This window comes from Podarcis erhardii (genome assembly GCF_964252035.2).
Source record: "Podarcis erhardii genome assembly, chromosome: 2".
Lineage (NCBI taxonomy): Eukaryota > Metazoa > Chordata > Lepidosauria > Squamata > Lacertidae > Podarcis > Podarcis erhardii.
In genome coordinates this window covers 24,329,237-24,344,989 of record NC_138498.1, presented here as the reverse complement: position 1 = coordinate 24,344,989, position 15,753 = coordinate 24,329,237, and positions in this window count along the sequence as shown.

Below are 15,753 nucleotides of genomic sequence, written 5' to 3'. Positions count from 1 at the left end.
GCACTGAGCTGTGTGATGCACCAGCAGGTGTACTGCTGTGTCCATGCAAGGGTTTCCCTGCTGATGCCTCGCCTCAGCATCACCCAGGTAAGATGCAGCATTGGGAGGGTTGTTCCATCACTCTGCCCCCCCCCCAAGGGAATCTGACCCTTAGCAGAAAAAAAAGGTTGCTCATCCCCAATCTGAAAACAGTGCTCACATGAAAATGTTCCACCTTATTTCTTCTTCCTGGAAGTGATTTGTGCAGCATAGTGGCCAAGGCTGCAACCCCAGCCTCATTGGCCTAGGAGTAAACAGCACGTTGGGGCTTACTTCTGAGTAAACGTGGAAAAGATTGTGAGCTGGGAAACGCAAGAGTCAAATTTCATCTCCGCAATGAACTTATGCAAGCCGCTGTTCTCTCTCTGCCTCAACAGCTCCTCCAGCCTTTCATTTGCAATATGGGCAGTTTGGATGTTTGTTACTGGTCTAAACCACTGGGCCTCTTGGGCTTGCCGGTCAGAAGGCCGGTGGTTTGAATCCCCGTGACGGGGTGAGCTCCCGTTGCTCTGCCCCAGCTCCTGCCAACCTAGCAAGTAGATAAATAGGTACCACTGTGGTGGGAAGGTAAACAGTGTTTCCGTGCACTCTGGCATTCATCATGGTGTCCCATTGCACCAGTAGCGGTTTAGTCATGCTGGCCACATGCCCTGGAAAGCTGTCTGTGTATAAACGCTGGCTCCCTTGACCTGAAAGCGAAATGAGTGCCGCAACCCCAGAGTCGCCTTTGACTGGACTTTACCGTCCAGAGGTCCTTTACCTATAACTTTTACCTTGATACATGGCTATATAAATATTAAGGGCTATTAGTAAAGAGATGCCCAGAGGAATAACAGGACAGTTCCCAGACTAACCTTGCTCTTAGGACCCATGGCCATTTTTAAAAGAATGCATCAGCAACATTTCAGCCCTTCTTCAAATATTGTCACAGGCCCCTTTTCGACAGCACACTATTCTGTGAACACATAATGTACCTCCTGCAGGGGAATCACTGCACTGTTGTTTAGTCCTTGAAACACACATACATACCTGGTTAGATCTACTTCCTTCCACAAAAGACTGCAAATCTGCAGCTCCCCCAAATGCTAGGCTATTGCTGCTGGGATAAGTTTGCTGTAACTTGTCACTTAAAAAATAATAATTACTGGAGAAGCACTTCTTGAGGTCAACTGCACACAGACTGTAATGGATTAAAAAAAAAGAGAGACTTTAAAAATCTATGAACATTTTTGAAATGCTGTAGGTTTATGAGGAGTAAACTGTGTCTCACAAAAATTATCTAGACATTTCAAACTTTGTTTTTAAAGAGCAGAAACAGACACGGTTCTTGAAACTCAGCAAGGTGTCAGAAGGATCTTCAAATTCAATACTGGGGAACTTTCGTAAAAGTCCTACTGCACATGTGTGCAAATGGCTTTTGGCACATAACAGAGCTTGCTGGACCCATACCAATACCCGGACTTCTGTGTAAGAGTTGTAATACCAATTGCATAAATAGTACATAAGTTGGGGATAATATTTAATGTCCACAATAACTGAAATACTTCATACTTGGCTAGCAACAAGTCAATAGGGATTAGACAGTGCAGTTCTGGCTTCCTGTTTAGTATACATTGTTCAAGATTAACATCCCTGTGTGTGTCTCCTGCACATTGTTTTGATTGAAATCCACTCTGGCCATAAATAGACTACATATGGAATGAAATCTGGATGGAGTCAATGGCCGTCCTGCCCCATGTAATGTGTTTGAGATGGTAGTTTTAATCTGAAGTTGTGGCATCAGCAGGGAATTTGTCATGCAGTTAATCTTATTAAGTAGTGTGGGTTATCTCGTTGTTCAGAGCTAATTATGAGCTTAAGTGTTCTGCTAGACGGGGCCAGGGTACTCAGTAACTGGCAGAATGACAATATAGGTAACCCAAAGCTGATTTGGGACATATGCACTGAAAATATATAGGAACCAGGACTTCTTTACACACTGTGCCTTAGACATACATGTCACAAGTCTCCACAGGAAAGGAGGTCCTGGTAATGGCAGGTAATGTTGCTGAATTACAATTCCCATCAGCCCCAATCACCATGGTCAAAGACTAGGGAAGATGGGAGTTGTAGTCCATCAACATCTGGAGAGCACCATGTTGGCTATCCTTGATCTAGAACAGCCTTTCTCAACCTTAGATCTCCAGATGTTCTTGAACTCCCATCACCCTGACCACTGAGCATGCTGGATAGGAACGATGGGAGTTGTAGTCCAATAACATCTAGCAACCCAAGGTTGAGAAAGGCTGATGTAGACATTCTCATTTTGCACCTCAGCAGGAACAGCTCCAGCCCTGTGGCTGATAATATGGTGGATTAACCAAGGAGGAGGACTCACTTCATCACTGGTGGTCAGTGCAGCTGATGAGCAATAGCCCGGATAAATTAAACCCTTCTGATGGTTGACTTCTTCAGCCAGCTGCTTCCTCACTTCATCTCCAATTGGCTGTCTCTCCTGCTTTTCAGAGGTCTGCCACAACTCCTTGTTGAATATCCCTGCACTAGCAAAACCTAGTATGATGTTGTGTGATGCGCAGCAACATCAGAGAATGATATCCACTGGTGAAAAGCTGCTACCCAGAAGAGGAGCAGACTCCCCCGTTCAAATTTACGTAAGATTCTTGCAGAAGTGTCAGCATACTTTAAGCAACCAAGTTTGGAGCATTTATTTATTTGAATAATGTTATACCACTTTACTTTGGCAAAAGCTAAAGATTCAAAAACATTTGCAATGCTAAAATATTAAAACAGAGTGGGCAAAAAGAGTGTATTCCATTATGATCCATTTCCATGCTGATGTAGGGGAACAACAACCCATTAAAACACATTACACCAGCTAATGTCCCATTAAAATAGCAATTTCCCTAATTCTAAAAACTATATGGGTGGGACACCGGGGGGGGGGGGGGGAATCAACCAGAAGGTTTTGGCCAGCTTCCTAAGAGTTGATAGAGAAAAGCATCTATGAATCTCCATGGGACCATAATTCCAAAGGGCTAAAACCAATATAGCCTCGTAGTTTGCTCTCAGTATCGGTACTTTTGAAAGAGGAGAGCAGAAGGGTAAGCTCTTTGAAGTTGGGGGTCTCCTAAAGCTGAGGCCTTCTATGGAGAGAGATGCTAATAACATCAGGCCAAACTCAGGAGGGCTGGGGCTCTATAACCAATAACCTGAACTGAACCTGGAAGCAAACTGATAGCTATCTGTTCCCAGAATAAGGCTGGACCTTGTATTCTGCAGCAGCTCGGGTTTAAATTTATGAAAAGTCATCAAGGGCAGCCCCATGCAAAATGAGTTACAGTAGTCAAGTCCAATGCTTACCAAACAGTGGGAAATAGTTGCAAACTCTCATTACTTTAGCTGCCAGAGAGTGAGGTGGAGATAGCAAAATATCTCATAGGATACCACTGTCTACTGTGTCTCTAGGAACAAGCCAGCCTCTATAAGTAAGTCTAGGGGTGGCCTTGACTAACAAATTACAATCAAATGGCTATCTGTCATGGATGCCTTAGCTGAGATTCATGCATTGCAGGGGTTGACCCTCAGGGTCCCTTCCAACTCTACAATTCTTTGAGTCTATGATTCTATGAAGCGTCATCAATAATTAGACAAATCAAGATGTATAACTAGCATCTCTCCTGTCTTGTCTATTAGCTCTCATCCATCCAACTACAGCTGTCCACTGCTGGTTAAAAGGACAGAGATGGCTGCTTCTGGACCATGTCAGACAACATCTTAGGTGTCACAGTTGTTAAAAACAGACCTGGTCTCATCAATTTGTCGATGATAGGTAAAGGTAAAGGGACTCCTGACCATTAGGTCCAGTCATGACCGACCCTGGGGTTGCGGCGCTCATCTCGCTTTATTGGCCGAGGGAGCCGGCATTCAGCTTCCGGGTCATGTGGCCAGCATGACTAAGCCGCTTCTGGCAAACCAGAGCAGCGCATGGAAACGCCGTTTACCTTCCTGCTGGAGTGATACCTATTTATCTACTTGCACTTTGCCGTGCTTTCGAACTGCTAGGTTGGCAGGAGCAGGGGCCGAGCAACGGGAGCTCACCCTGTCGCTGGGATTTGAACCGCCAACCTTCTGATCGGCAAGTCCTAGGTTCTGTGGTTTAACCCACAGCGCCACCTGTGTCCCTTTCCCCTCCGTTTGCGAGTTGTTGATGATACCTTGTTTTAAATCTTCAGACGATTTCTTCCAGCAGCTTTATAGAGATGTTAGGTAGAACCTGGGTTGAACTCATCAAAGCAACCCTCGGGGATCCAAGGAGTGATCCATTTGCCTGATCCTCTGAGATCATCTGATCAGAAAAAGGGAACGGGGAGCCAGCAGAGAGCGGAACTTCTAATTCCCAACAAATATTGTAAGCAGCTTGTGAGTTATTCCACTCTACTTTATCAAACCATTTCCTCCTGTTATTTTATTTAGACCTCACTTCACACATAAGACGTTTTAAGTATGCATTCCTGAAAACATAAAGTGTGGATGCCGCAATTAAGTACATGTGCCATATTGCTACATTTATCAGAGAACCATGGTTCGCTGTAGCTCTCTGCTGAGCTGTTCAGCCAGTGGCAAAACTCCCTCCCACTATGTGTAATGCTTGGCCAAAATGGCCATAAGTCACCATGTCAGTTCTGTGCTCTGCACAATGTCTAGTGCTCTGCTCCTCAAGCCACTGAATCACTGCCTGATGCCAGACCAATGGAACTGGTTCATATCACAACTTCACATAAAGACAACATAATTTATTAGTATTATGTTATTACTGCAGATTTAGTGTTCCATTAAGAATCCGGCTAAAGTGGACCACAAACAAAATGGCTTTCAAGTTACAGATCCCAGCCTTCAGAGAGCGTGAAATAATTTCTCGTCAGCTTGCAAGAAAGGAACACTTAAGTATAGCAATCAATTTATTTATAAATTTTCATTGCTCAGCCAGAGCAAACTATCAAGCCTAGACGTTGAACCACACCAAAGTTCCTGCTTTGTACAAATAACACTGCATGCTCTGTATTCCCTGGCTGCTTTCCTGGTTCCCATAGCTTACTTACCAGGAATTTTAATAAGGTTGTAAAATCTCTTAGAAAAACATTTCGCTTAGAGAAGCATAATTCCATCAGAGGATGGAAGTTTGCACATTTGTGGTGGCAGACAGCTTTCAGATCACCATGCCACCTGGTCTTCGCACAGGAGAAAGATTTGACTCTTTGGTGCACTGTAGAGCAAGATGCTAACAAGGACTGCCCTCTCTGCCTTCTCTTCTCTCCCCACACCTCTTGCATATTCAGGACTTAACTCCTTCTCAGCAGGAAAAGGGGAAGACAGCACAGAGTCTGCTTACTCTGTCTCCATTGCACTTAATGAAGTGACACAAAAAGTATGTGTCTGCCTGGGTGCATTTAATTAGCAGAACTGAGGCAAAACCATATTGCTTTCAGCAAAGGGGTTCCACCTCTGGTGGGAAGGAAATCCAATATCCAGAAGCCCTTTTGTCCTTCCTGGCCAGTGTTTGCTTCTTCTCTACCCACCACCCCCAGCTTAGAGCATAGGAATCTGCCCTATACCAAGGCAGATCCTTGGCCCATGTAGTTAAGTGTTGCCTGCCTTGACTGGCAGCAGCTCTCCAGAGTTTCAGGCAAGGGACACTCCCAGAAATGCAAGGACTGCACATAGGACATCCCTGTTCTCATCAGAGAAATGTTGGAGGAGACGTTGCTATTTTCTTCAAAGAAATGTTGGAGGGTAAGGAATAGGACATCCCTATTTTCATCACAGAAATGTTGGAGGGGATGTCCCTATTTTCATTGGATAAATGTTGGAGGGGACATCTCCGTTTTCATTGGGAAAATGCTGGAGGTATGCTGGTGTCAGGAACATGGCTCACCCGAGGGGAAGAGTCAGACTCAGAAATTGAGCTAAGTGAGAGAGAGAGACTGACTCTGCAGATAAGAGCTGGCTAACAGAGCTGAGAAGGGGTAGTTTAAACCCCCCCCCCCCTTTCTCAAGAAGCGGGAGAGTTAGGAGGCGGCCAGAGTGTTGCTAGGCAATCAGCAGATAAGCAGAGGACTGAGAATGTGTTGAGTGGAAGTGGAGAGGGGGAAGGCCAGCCTCTCATTCACTGTTCTAGGAGACTGGATAAGGTCAGAGGACCACAGAAGGGCAAGAGGAGAAGGGAGGGAATCTGGTGTCTTTCCTTCTGTTAAAGGGGTGGAAATTCAGACTGACCAACTCTCATCAATGCGAGCAGGCGAGAAGCAGTGCTCTGGATGTGTTTTGTAAATAAACGTAACATAAAACTGCCGGAGAGTAATTATCGGGGCTTGCTTGGCTGCCTGAGAACATTACAACTAGAACCTTTTGTGTGCAAAAGAGGTATTCTGCCACTGTTTTGACTTAATTTATATCCCACCCTTCCTTCAAGGAATTCAGGGCAGTGGACGTGAAACTCTCGCGTCCCCCATTGTACCTTTCCAGTGTGGTTTAGGTAAGATGCAGAGAGGGTGGCTGGCTCACCATCATCAAGTGAGCTTCACTCTCCCTGAGTCCTTGTCTGACTGCTTTTACTGCCACTTCTGATTTTGTATTACATTTCAATAATTATCTTTCTCTTTTGTCACCAAACACTAAGCTTCTGGTGTGTTGTGTTGTATCCTCCTATCTTCTGAGGGACATTCGCGCAGCACAAAGCCCAACATGTCCAGAAGACAGACAGTCTAACATGGTAACAGCGGGCCTCCATTTCTCTTTCTTGCTTCCATGATAGTAAGCCGAGTAATAGGCCAAGATGTTTGAAGGAAGGAACATCGCCATGGTACCCACCCTCCAGTATCCTACACATCTGGCTTGCTTTGCAGTGAGACCGGCCAGCTGTGAGGTAACAGGCCAGTCAGCAGCGAGGAAAGGAATATTTCTCTGCCTCCCAGCACAGCACAGCCTCAGTCAACAGGGCACCACTGCAGGGAAGGAGTGCGACTCTGAATGCAGAGAGTCGTTATTGCTGGCATTCAGCTTCAGACTAATTGCTATGCTATGCACTTTGCAGAGCATGACAGCAACGAAACAGAGATTCCTGCTGCAGTTTAAATCTTTGGAAAGCCCCCAGTGTAGCGTCTGAGAATTTGAGACTAGGAAAAGCCCACAGATATACAAGCTGCTTACAGAGGAATGGTGATTATGTTCTCTTGTGAGGTACATGAAAATGTCAAATGCCACTAACCTGCCTAGCATTTAGAACAGGGTGACTCTGATGCCTAGGCTATGTCACCAGGGCGTAAGAGTTGAAGACTAACCCCAGTTCTTAAGGTTGGACCACCCTTATGTGTGCTTTTGTGAATGTTGTGAGCCATGAATCATCCTAAAAGACAGCAGTATTTTTCTAGAAAAAGAGGTGCCGGAACTCACCACAAACGCCTCCCTTGATCTCTTATAATGGCAATGGCACCCACCTGAGAAGTGAGTTTCGGCAAGTTCCAGATGAAAAAAAGGCCTTGCTAAAAGAATACGTTCAACAGGTCAGGAATATGAGGCCCTTGCTCACAGCTTATCTATAAACCGAAAGCAATTTTTAAAGCCACCCTCTGGGTAAGCCATTATGGCACATATTGCAGAAGCTGAAAATACGAAGGAGGCATCCAAGCAGATGCAGGATTTTAAAACAAGTGTACTGATAAGCTCCCCAAGCACAAGATACAAGAGATCAGGCATCGCTCATCATCATGGCATTAACTGAGTTGCCAGGGAGTCCTGAAACGCCAGTCAACGTTGCCAGTGCAAAGGGCCTCGGGGAGAGAAGGGGCTGCATGTTGTTGGTGAAAAGGGTTACAGGGAACCAAGGAGGCAGAACGGTTCCAACCATGGTCATTTGGCCAAGTGCATGAAGGGATGTAAGAGAGAGAGGAGTGTGGATGCGTAGCTGGCGACTGTGGCCGATTATCCCAGAGCAAAAATCACACCGACACCGAGCCAAAGAAGTCGCTCACCTTTCCCTTCAAAGCGTGATGTGCCGCAGCTGCTCCGGTGATTCCACAGAAATTAAAACTGCAGGGCGTCAGGACACAGCTGCCGCCGGAACGGAACAGCAGATGACCCTCCCTATCAATTTCAAGCTTGCTACAGAGTTTACAACCTGCTGCATAGACCAGTGCTTGCGCTGGGAAAACTCCAGCTTCAAGGAACAAGGCAGCACGGCCATTAAAAGGCAGGCTTGCTTTGAAAACAATGAACCTCCGGAAGTTTAACGCAGCAGGTTAGCATTGGGTGGGTTGTGTTGGTTCCTTCCCTCAACCCAGCAGCTTGCACAAGGGGAGCTGAATTTTTGTTGTTGTTGTTTAGTCGTGTCCGACTCTTCGTGACCCCATGGACCAGAGCACGCCAGGCACTTCTGTCTTCCACTGCCTCCCACAGTTTAGTCAAACTCATGCTGGTAGCTTCGAGAACACTGTCCAACCATCTCGTCCTCTGTCGTCCCCTTCTCCTTGTGTCCTCAATCTTTCCCAACATCAGGGTCTTTTCCAGGGAGTCTTCTCTTCTCATAAGGTGGCCAAAGTATTGGAGCCTCAGCTTCAGGATCTGTCCTTCCAGTGAGCACTCAGGACTGATTTCCTTCAGAATGGATAGGTTTGATCTTCTTGCAGTCCATGGGACTCTCAAGAGTCTCATCCAGCACCATAATTCAAAAGCATCAATTCTTCAGTGATCAGCCTTGTTTATGGTCCAGCTCTCACTTCCATACATCACTACTGGGAAAACCATAGCTTTATTACTCTTTTTGAATCTAGCTGTTGGGGCCATGAGAGGGAAGGGCATGGCAGTGCCAGTCAATTAGATCAGTTTTGCTACTCAATGGCATACTGAATGCAGGGTTCTGTAGAAGGAATTGGCATTCAAATGCAGCAAAGGAGACTTGGGGACTTAATTGGACAATATGTTGCACATTCTCTCTCATGCACACTTGTTCTGTGCCACTCTCACTGCCAAGTGCCAATGGGGTTATCTTCTCCCTTCATTCCATGGTGGTCAGTTTGTTTCCCTTTCCTTCTCACTTGGCCCCTGGGCTGTGAGAGTTTATTCACTTCTGGTCCCTCCAGTGCTGTTCCAAGCCAGCCCATTAACTCCATCTAATAGTTTGTCTGGTTCTGCCAATGTGATGTTGTTAAAAGCTCCAAAAGCCCGAATTAGCCTGATCAGTACTTGGGCACGAGTTCTCCCAGGATGTGTGGCGGTACAGAAATGCACTTTACTGATACAAAATGCCATCTATGTTTTACCACTTTGCGGCCCCAGCACCGTCTCTCTGGCTCACTTTTTTTAAGAGGATGACTCAGTATCACCTGGGCAACCAGCTTCTACCCACAGCATAATGGCACTAGAGAAACTCAGGGGGACCATAGTCTGGCATGAGACAATTCCAGTTTGAGTGGCTGTCCACCTTGGCTGAGCAAGATCTTCCCACAGACGCGTCAATATCGGTTCTTAATTTCCCAAATGAAAGCAATGTATTTCAAAGCCTCTGAGTTGTTCCAAGCACTCCAGGGCAAAACTTGAAGAGCAGAAAACAACACTGAATCCAGTAAATATACCATGGTGTTGAGGCATTGCACACTGAGCCTGCAATCCTGTGCACAATTAAGTCCCACTGGGATTTAACTTCTGACCCTGCCACAGAGCTCTTCTCCAGTGCTGGGTGTGAGACTTCCACAACCCTTCAATTATCTTTGAATACTTTTAGGATGTTGGGTGAGACATCAGTATAGACCACGTTCATCATCATCATCATCATCATCATCATAATTTATTTATAACCCACCCATCAGGCTGAGTTTCCCCAGCCACTCTGGGCGGCTCCCAATCAAGTGTTAAAAACAGTACAGCGTTACATATTAAAAACTTCCCTGAACAGGGCTGCCTTAAGATGTCTTCTGAATGTCAGGTAATTGTTTATCTCTTTGACATCTGATGGGAGGGCGTTCCACAGGGCGGGCGCCACTACCGAGAAGGCCCTTTGTCTGGTTCCCTGTAGCCTCACTTCTCGCAATGAGGGAACCGCCAGAAGGCCCTCGGCGCTGGATCTCAGTGTCCGGGCTGAACGATGGGGGTGGAGACGCTCCTTCAGGTATACATAAAGTTCATAAGTTTTTGTGTTGTTTGTAGGGACTGAATGTGCTGTGAACTAAAGTTATGAAGTCCATAGAAACCCTCAAACTTAGAAGACCTACGTCTTACTCCAGTTAAATTATTATTATTATTATTATTATTATTATTATTATTATTACCCCACCCATCTGACTGGGTTCCCCCAGCCACTCTGGGCAGCTTACAACATATCTAAAAACATAATAAAAACACCAGTCCTTAAAAACTTTCCTAAACAGGGCTGCTTTCAGATGTCTTCTAAAAGTCAGACAGTTGCTTATTTCCTTGACATCTGAAGGGAGCGTGTTCCACAGGGATGGCGCCACTGCTGAAAAGGCCCTGGGCCTGGTTCCCTATAACTTTGCTTCTCACAGTGAGGGAACCAGCAGAAGTCCCTCAGAAGAGGACCTCACTGTTCGAGCTGAGTGATGGGGGCATTAAAAAGAAAAGGATTTCCCCACTGTAAGGACTAGCAACTGCAGAATATGCTAGTGTTGCAAAGGAGACAGCTACAAAGTTATATGATCCAGGTTCAGGGAAAGAAAAGCTTTCACAGGGCCCTGAGGCAGAGGTGTCCTAAGATAGACCAAGGCTGAAATCCAAACTCCACTTACCTGGGAGTAACCCCCACTGAATTCAATAATGCTTTCTTTTGAGTAGACGTGGTTAGGATTGCGCTGGAAATTGATCCACTCTGGATTGACATTCATGTCTCAGGCCTCTTCTGCCCACTCACATTCTCCCAAGTCCATCCACATTTCACAGATTCCACTTCATGCTTACCAATAGCCACTCCTAATCTCCCTTATCCAGTCTATGCAGAGGAGTGGTGGGAGGCACCAGCTGGGGAACCTCCAAGGGAGAAGGCCCAGAGCCAGGGCATTGGTGGTGGGATGATGATGAGCGGTCAGAGGGAGAAGAGGGAGCTGACTAGGAGGAGGAGGCGGTGTTGGAAGATGAAGGGCAACAGGATTTAGTGAGAAGGAAGAGGCTGTGGCAGAAGAGAGTCCAGAAGCAGAGGCAGAAGCAGAGGAGGCACAGTGGAGGCAGACTGCTGAAGAATCTAGGGAGTCTTTCCCTCCTGTGGCAACCAGCTACCCTTCCTCCTGGTCTCCCAGAACACGAAGAGAAATGAAGAGGGCAGTACAATGGGAGGCAAGAAAACGAAGCCTTAGGCTGCTAGGGAAATGTCAGGGAACTGACATTGGAGCCAGAAGTGGAGGCAGGGCTCCCAAGCGATGCCGGAGAAGGGCCAAGCAGGGAGAGAGGGAACTCATCGGCTGGGGAAGGAAATCAGCGTAACACCAGGGATAAAGGGGAGCGGTTGGGGGAATCGGAGAGGGGTCTCCAGGACTCTTCGCTGGAGACCAGCGGGGAGAACACAGGTCCTCCTCTGCCCACACCCACCCTGCGCAGAAGACTTCCACACAGGTAAAGTATGCGTAGACTTGGCGTCAAAGAGCTTCTGTGCTGGAAGAAGTTTAAGAAACGCCCACTGACGGATTCTGCTAGCGACTGAACAGCCACGAAGTGAAGGGCTGTCCAGTCAGGAAAGGTTTAACCAGGCTACCTAGCCAGGAGTGGTGGCAAACTTACGCACGAGCAACCCCATACATCCATTACAGGAAAGAACCATCCATGGGAGCAGTGGGAAGGCAGGGACCTTCAGCCGTCACAACTACCTCATTGGGGTTCCTCAATGACATCCTTTGCTCTCTTTCCAACCAAGCCCCCCTTGAGCAAATCTCTATTGTGCTGGATGGCAATAATATATTTATTACTGCACAGGCTGTAAAATGTGCCTTGGCGGCAAGTAAGTTGAGAGCTAGGCACCAAGACAAGTATCATAAGGAGGAGTGTGAGACGGGGAGCGCTTAACTCAGGCATGACCAAACGTGGCCCTCCAGCTGTTTGGGGACTACAATTCCCATCATCCCTGACCACTGGTCCTGTTAGCTAGGGATGATAGGAGTTGTAGGCCTAAAACAGCTGGAGGGCCAAGTTTGGTCATGCCTGGCTTAACTTATGCAAGAGTGATTTTTGCATTTTTGTATGTTCGCTTTGCTGCTGCTGCTGTTCAGTTTTAAATCAACTACAGTGGTACCTTGGGTTAAGTACTTAATTCATTACAGAGGTCCGTTCTTAACCTGAAACTGTTCTTAACCTGAAGCACCTCCTGCTGCCGCTGCACCACCGGAGCACAATTTCTGTTCTCATCCTGAAGCAAAGTTCTTAAGCCAAGGTAATATTTCTGGGTTAGCGGAGTCTGTAACCTGAAGCGTATGTAACCTGAGGTACCACTGTATTTGTGACCAATTGTGATGGCTCATAGCTTTTAGCAATAAAGATTCATTCATTCATACCTCATTGGGGCAAGACTTGCTGTGATCACAGCACTGTTTTAGTTTCTTTGAACAAAGAGTTAACTTCACTGACACCTGTGTTTTTTATTGCTGACCTACTCCTGACTCCAGCTCCTGAAAGCTAACTTTTTTAAGTACGTGGAATTTTAGTAACAAATCAATATAAGTGGGGAAAAGGGCCCATGCATTAGCTTTGCTGAGACCACTGACATCCCAGAACACTTCTGTCTAGTGACCGTTCCACCTGATTATATAACCATCTGAAACATTTGTTACCTGAATCTATTTTTCCTTCCCTTCACACACACACACACACACATATATTCTTTTGTAGCATTATTTTAAACCGTAAAACACCTTGAGCTATTTGCCAAGAGGTGACGCAGAAATGTAGTGAACTTTTTACAAAGCCTGACCTCCTAGTTAATTATCAGACGGTCTCCAATTTGCCATTTTGAAGCAAGATAGTTGAGAAAGTGGTGGTGACTCAGCTCCAGGCTTTGTTGGATTTTTTCCCATCTGGCCTGGCTTTGGAGTGGAAACTGCTTAGTTGATGCTCTTCACTGAGAATTGGACGATGGCCTGTTACAGGCACTAGACAGTGCAGAGTCCAAACAGAGAGGCAGGGTTTTGTGAAAGACTAGGTAGTTTGGGGTTTACATGCATCTGAGAGTTGATACACAGACAGTATTCCAGCAGTCTGAGGCTAAAATAGAAGGCTTTGAAGCTTGAGGTTTCAGAACGCCATCTAACTCTGCAGGCTACCAGGACCCCAGCAATTTTCCTTTGAGGAGTGGTTTACTCGTGCTTATCCTTTTACCCCTGCAGGATCCTCATTCCTCAGATAGTCAGTTTTGTGTGTCTAGTAGTTGACAGACCCTGCAAGGTATCTGTACTCTCTGGGACTAAGTGGCCACTTGTCAGGCTTTGGGGAATTGGCTTCCTCCCCCGTGACAGTAAATAAGAAGATCAAACGAAAGGAACGTCTTACCAGTTAGATTCTTTAATAATCACAGTGAGAGAGAGAAAGAACATGTCTCCCTAGAAATGGCGGTGCTCCCAATTAAGTCTCTCTCCATCCCCTCCATCCCTGTTAATCTACTTCACTCTTACGTCTTGTCATCTGAGTTTGGAGCCTCTGTGTTTTCTGTTCTGACACTTTCTGAGCTCTCCTTGTCCTTGGAGAAGGGGAGTAGAACTATCCAAAGACTGCAAATCTGTTAACTGTCTCTAGCTGTTCCCCTCTAGCTGTTAACTGTTTTCTAGCTGTTCCCCATCCAATATTTCCCAGCTTCTGCCTTCTGAACTGTGCCCCTCTGCAAACCACTGTTCCAAATCTATACTGTCTTCCTGCTCCTGGGAAGATTCAGGATCAGGGGGAGGGGGCGGCTCCCACTATTATTCCTCAGTGAAGCCCTCCTCAGCACGGACCCTGACACCACCTGACCTCCAGTTCAGAAAAGAAGTACCGTAATCCATGGCTTGCAAAGGCTCTTCTTTTTTAAAAAAGAAACTTCCCATAAAATAGGGAAGAGGCTGGAAATCTGCAGAAGACCCATGCCTGGCACCTACTAGGCTACCCTCAACGATGTCCTGGGCTGAATTTATTGTTTTGATGTATTTTAATATATATATATAAAGTCTCATTGAATTTATTTATAAAGAAAACCAGGCAGAAATTCCTGTGTCAGCTATTGAATAAATATCAGAACCCCTGCTTAAAAACCATTATAACTGTTTGGCACAGTCAAAAGTGTCCTCTAATGTTATCAGCTGAGAGATCAAATGCTTCCATCTACATGGTCTTAGCATCTGTGATCACTATTAGCCTCTGGGTATTAGCTCTCAGATTCCTTCTAGGCAAAGCTCCAAAGTGATTGACATGAAAATCTGACCTCTCTATTCACTCAACTATTCACTAAGCTTCCAAAGCACCCTTTTAAGATCTGATACCTCTCTAAGCTAAGATGCACCAAGGGAGAATAATGTCTTCTGATTGACTTTGATGACAGTCCTCCTCTCTAGCCAGAGTAACTTTATTCCTATGCTTTGACAACTCCATATTTATCCGGGGGGGGGGGTGCATGTGCACACACACACACACCCTTTCATATTTTCAGAAAGCACAGTATTACAATAGATATGGAACAAAACCAACCAGAGAGCAAGAAATCCACTTCCCCGACAAAACCAGGATTCATAGAACACTTCAAGATCTTAGTCACATTTTGTTTTAGTCGGAGCTGTCAGTAAATAGATATGGAAGATAATTGCTTCTTATCTGAGCAGTTTATTATAAATATAGGAGCAGAAACCAAAGAAGTGATCAGGTTGAGTCTTTCCTCATATGTTTCTTGTCTTCAAGGCAATTTTGTCCACAGCAAAAAGATCCCAAATTCAAGAAAAGCCCCAGCATATTGAAAAACTCTTCCTGCTCTCCCCCCCCCCCTTTCATGTCCAGTTGAAATCAGACAGCTTTTGCTGGTTTGGCAAGCTTGCTCATACACATCCAACCCCCCACCCCCAGTTACAGGATCCCAAGTATTGGAAGGAACTCAGGACATCCTACAGCCTGACTGCCCCCACCTTATAATTGATAACAATACTTGCATTCCACTTTGCAGGCCTGACTGGCTTGCAAAAAATGCTCAAAATAAAATCACACTCAAACCTCGCACAGGAACAAAAATGGCACAGTGTCCATATGGAACCAGGATAATTCAGGCAGCATTTTCCCCCACCCTCTTCCTAGTTCTTCCCTGGTGTCACACAAGGCAACAGCTCCCACCCAAATCATCTCAGGGATGGGAACCGGGCTGAGAAGTTGGATGGAAAGTCTTCCCTTCCTGATAGCTGGTAGCCTGAAGGACGGTTCACACACAATATTATTCTGTCCATGTAACTAAACGTGTAGCTGGGCACTTTATTCACAGATAATTCCCAACATGAAACAGAAGTGCTACTGTCTCTTGTGAGGAATGTGTACCATGTCAAAAGTTTACATATGAATCAAATCTAAATTTATTAAAAGACAGATTGCGGGAGACTCCAAATTTAGACCTGGCTAGTTCTGTTTTTATACAAGATGCCATTCTACTGTTCCCATCCAGCCTCAAACTTTCTCTAATTAAAATTAATACATTAAAAGCAATCAAAGTAATTTTCCAAACTT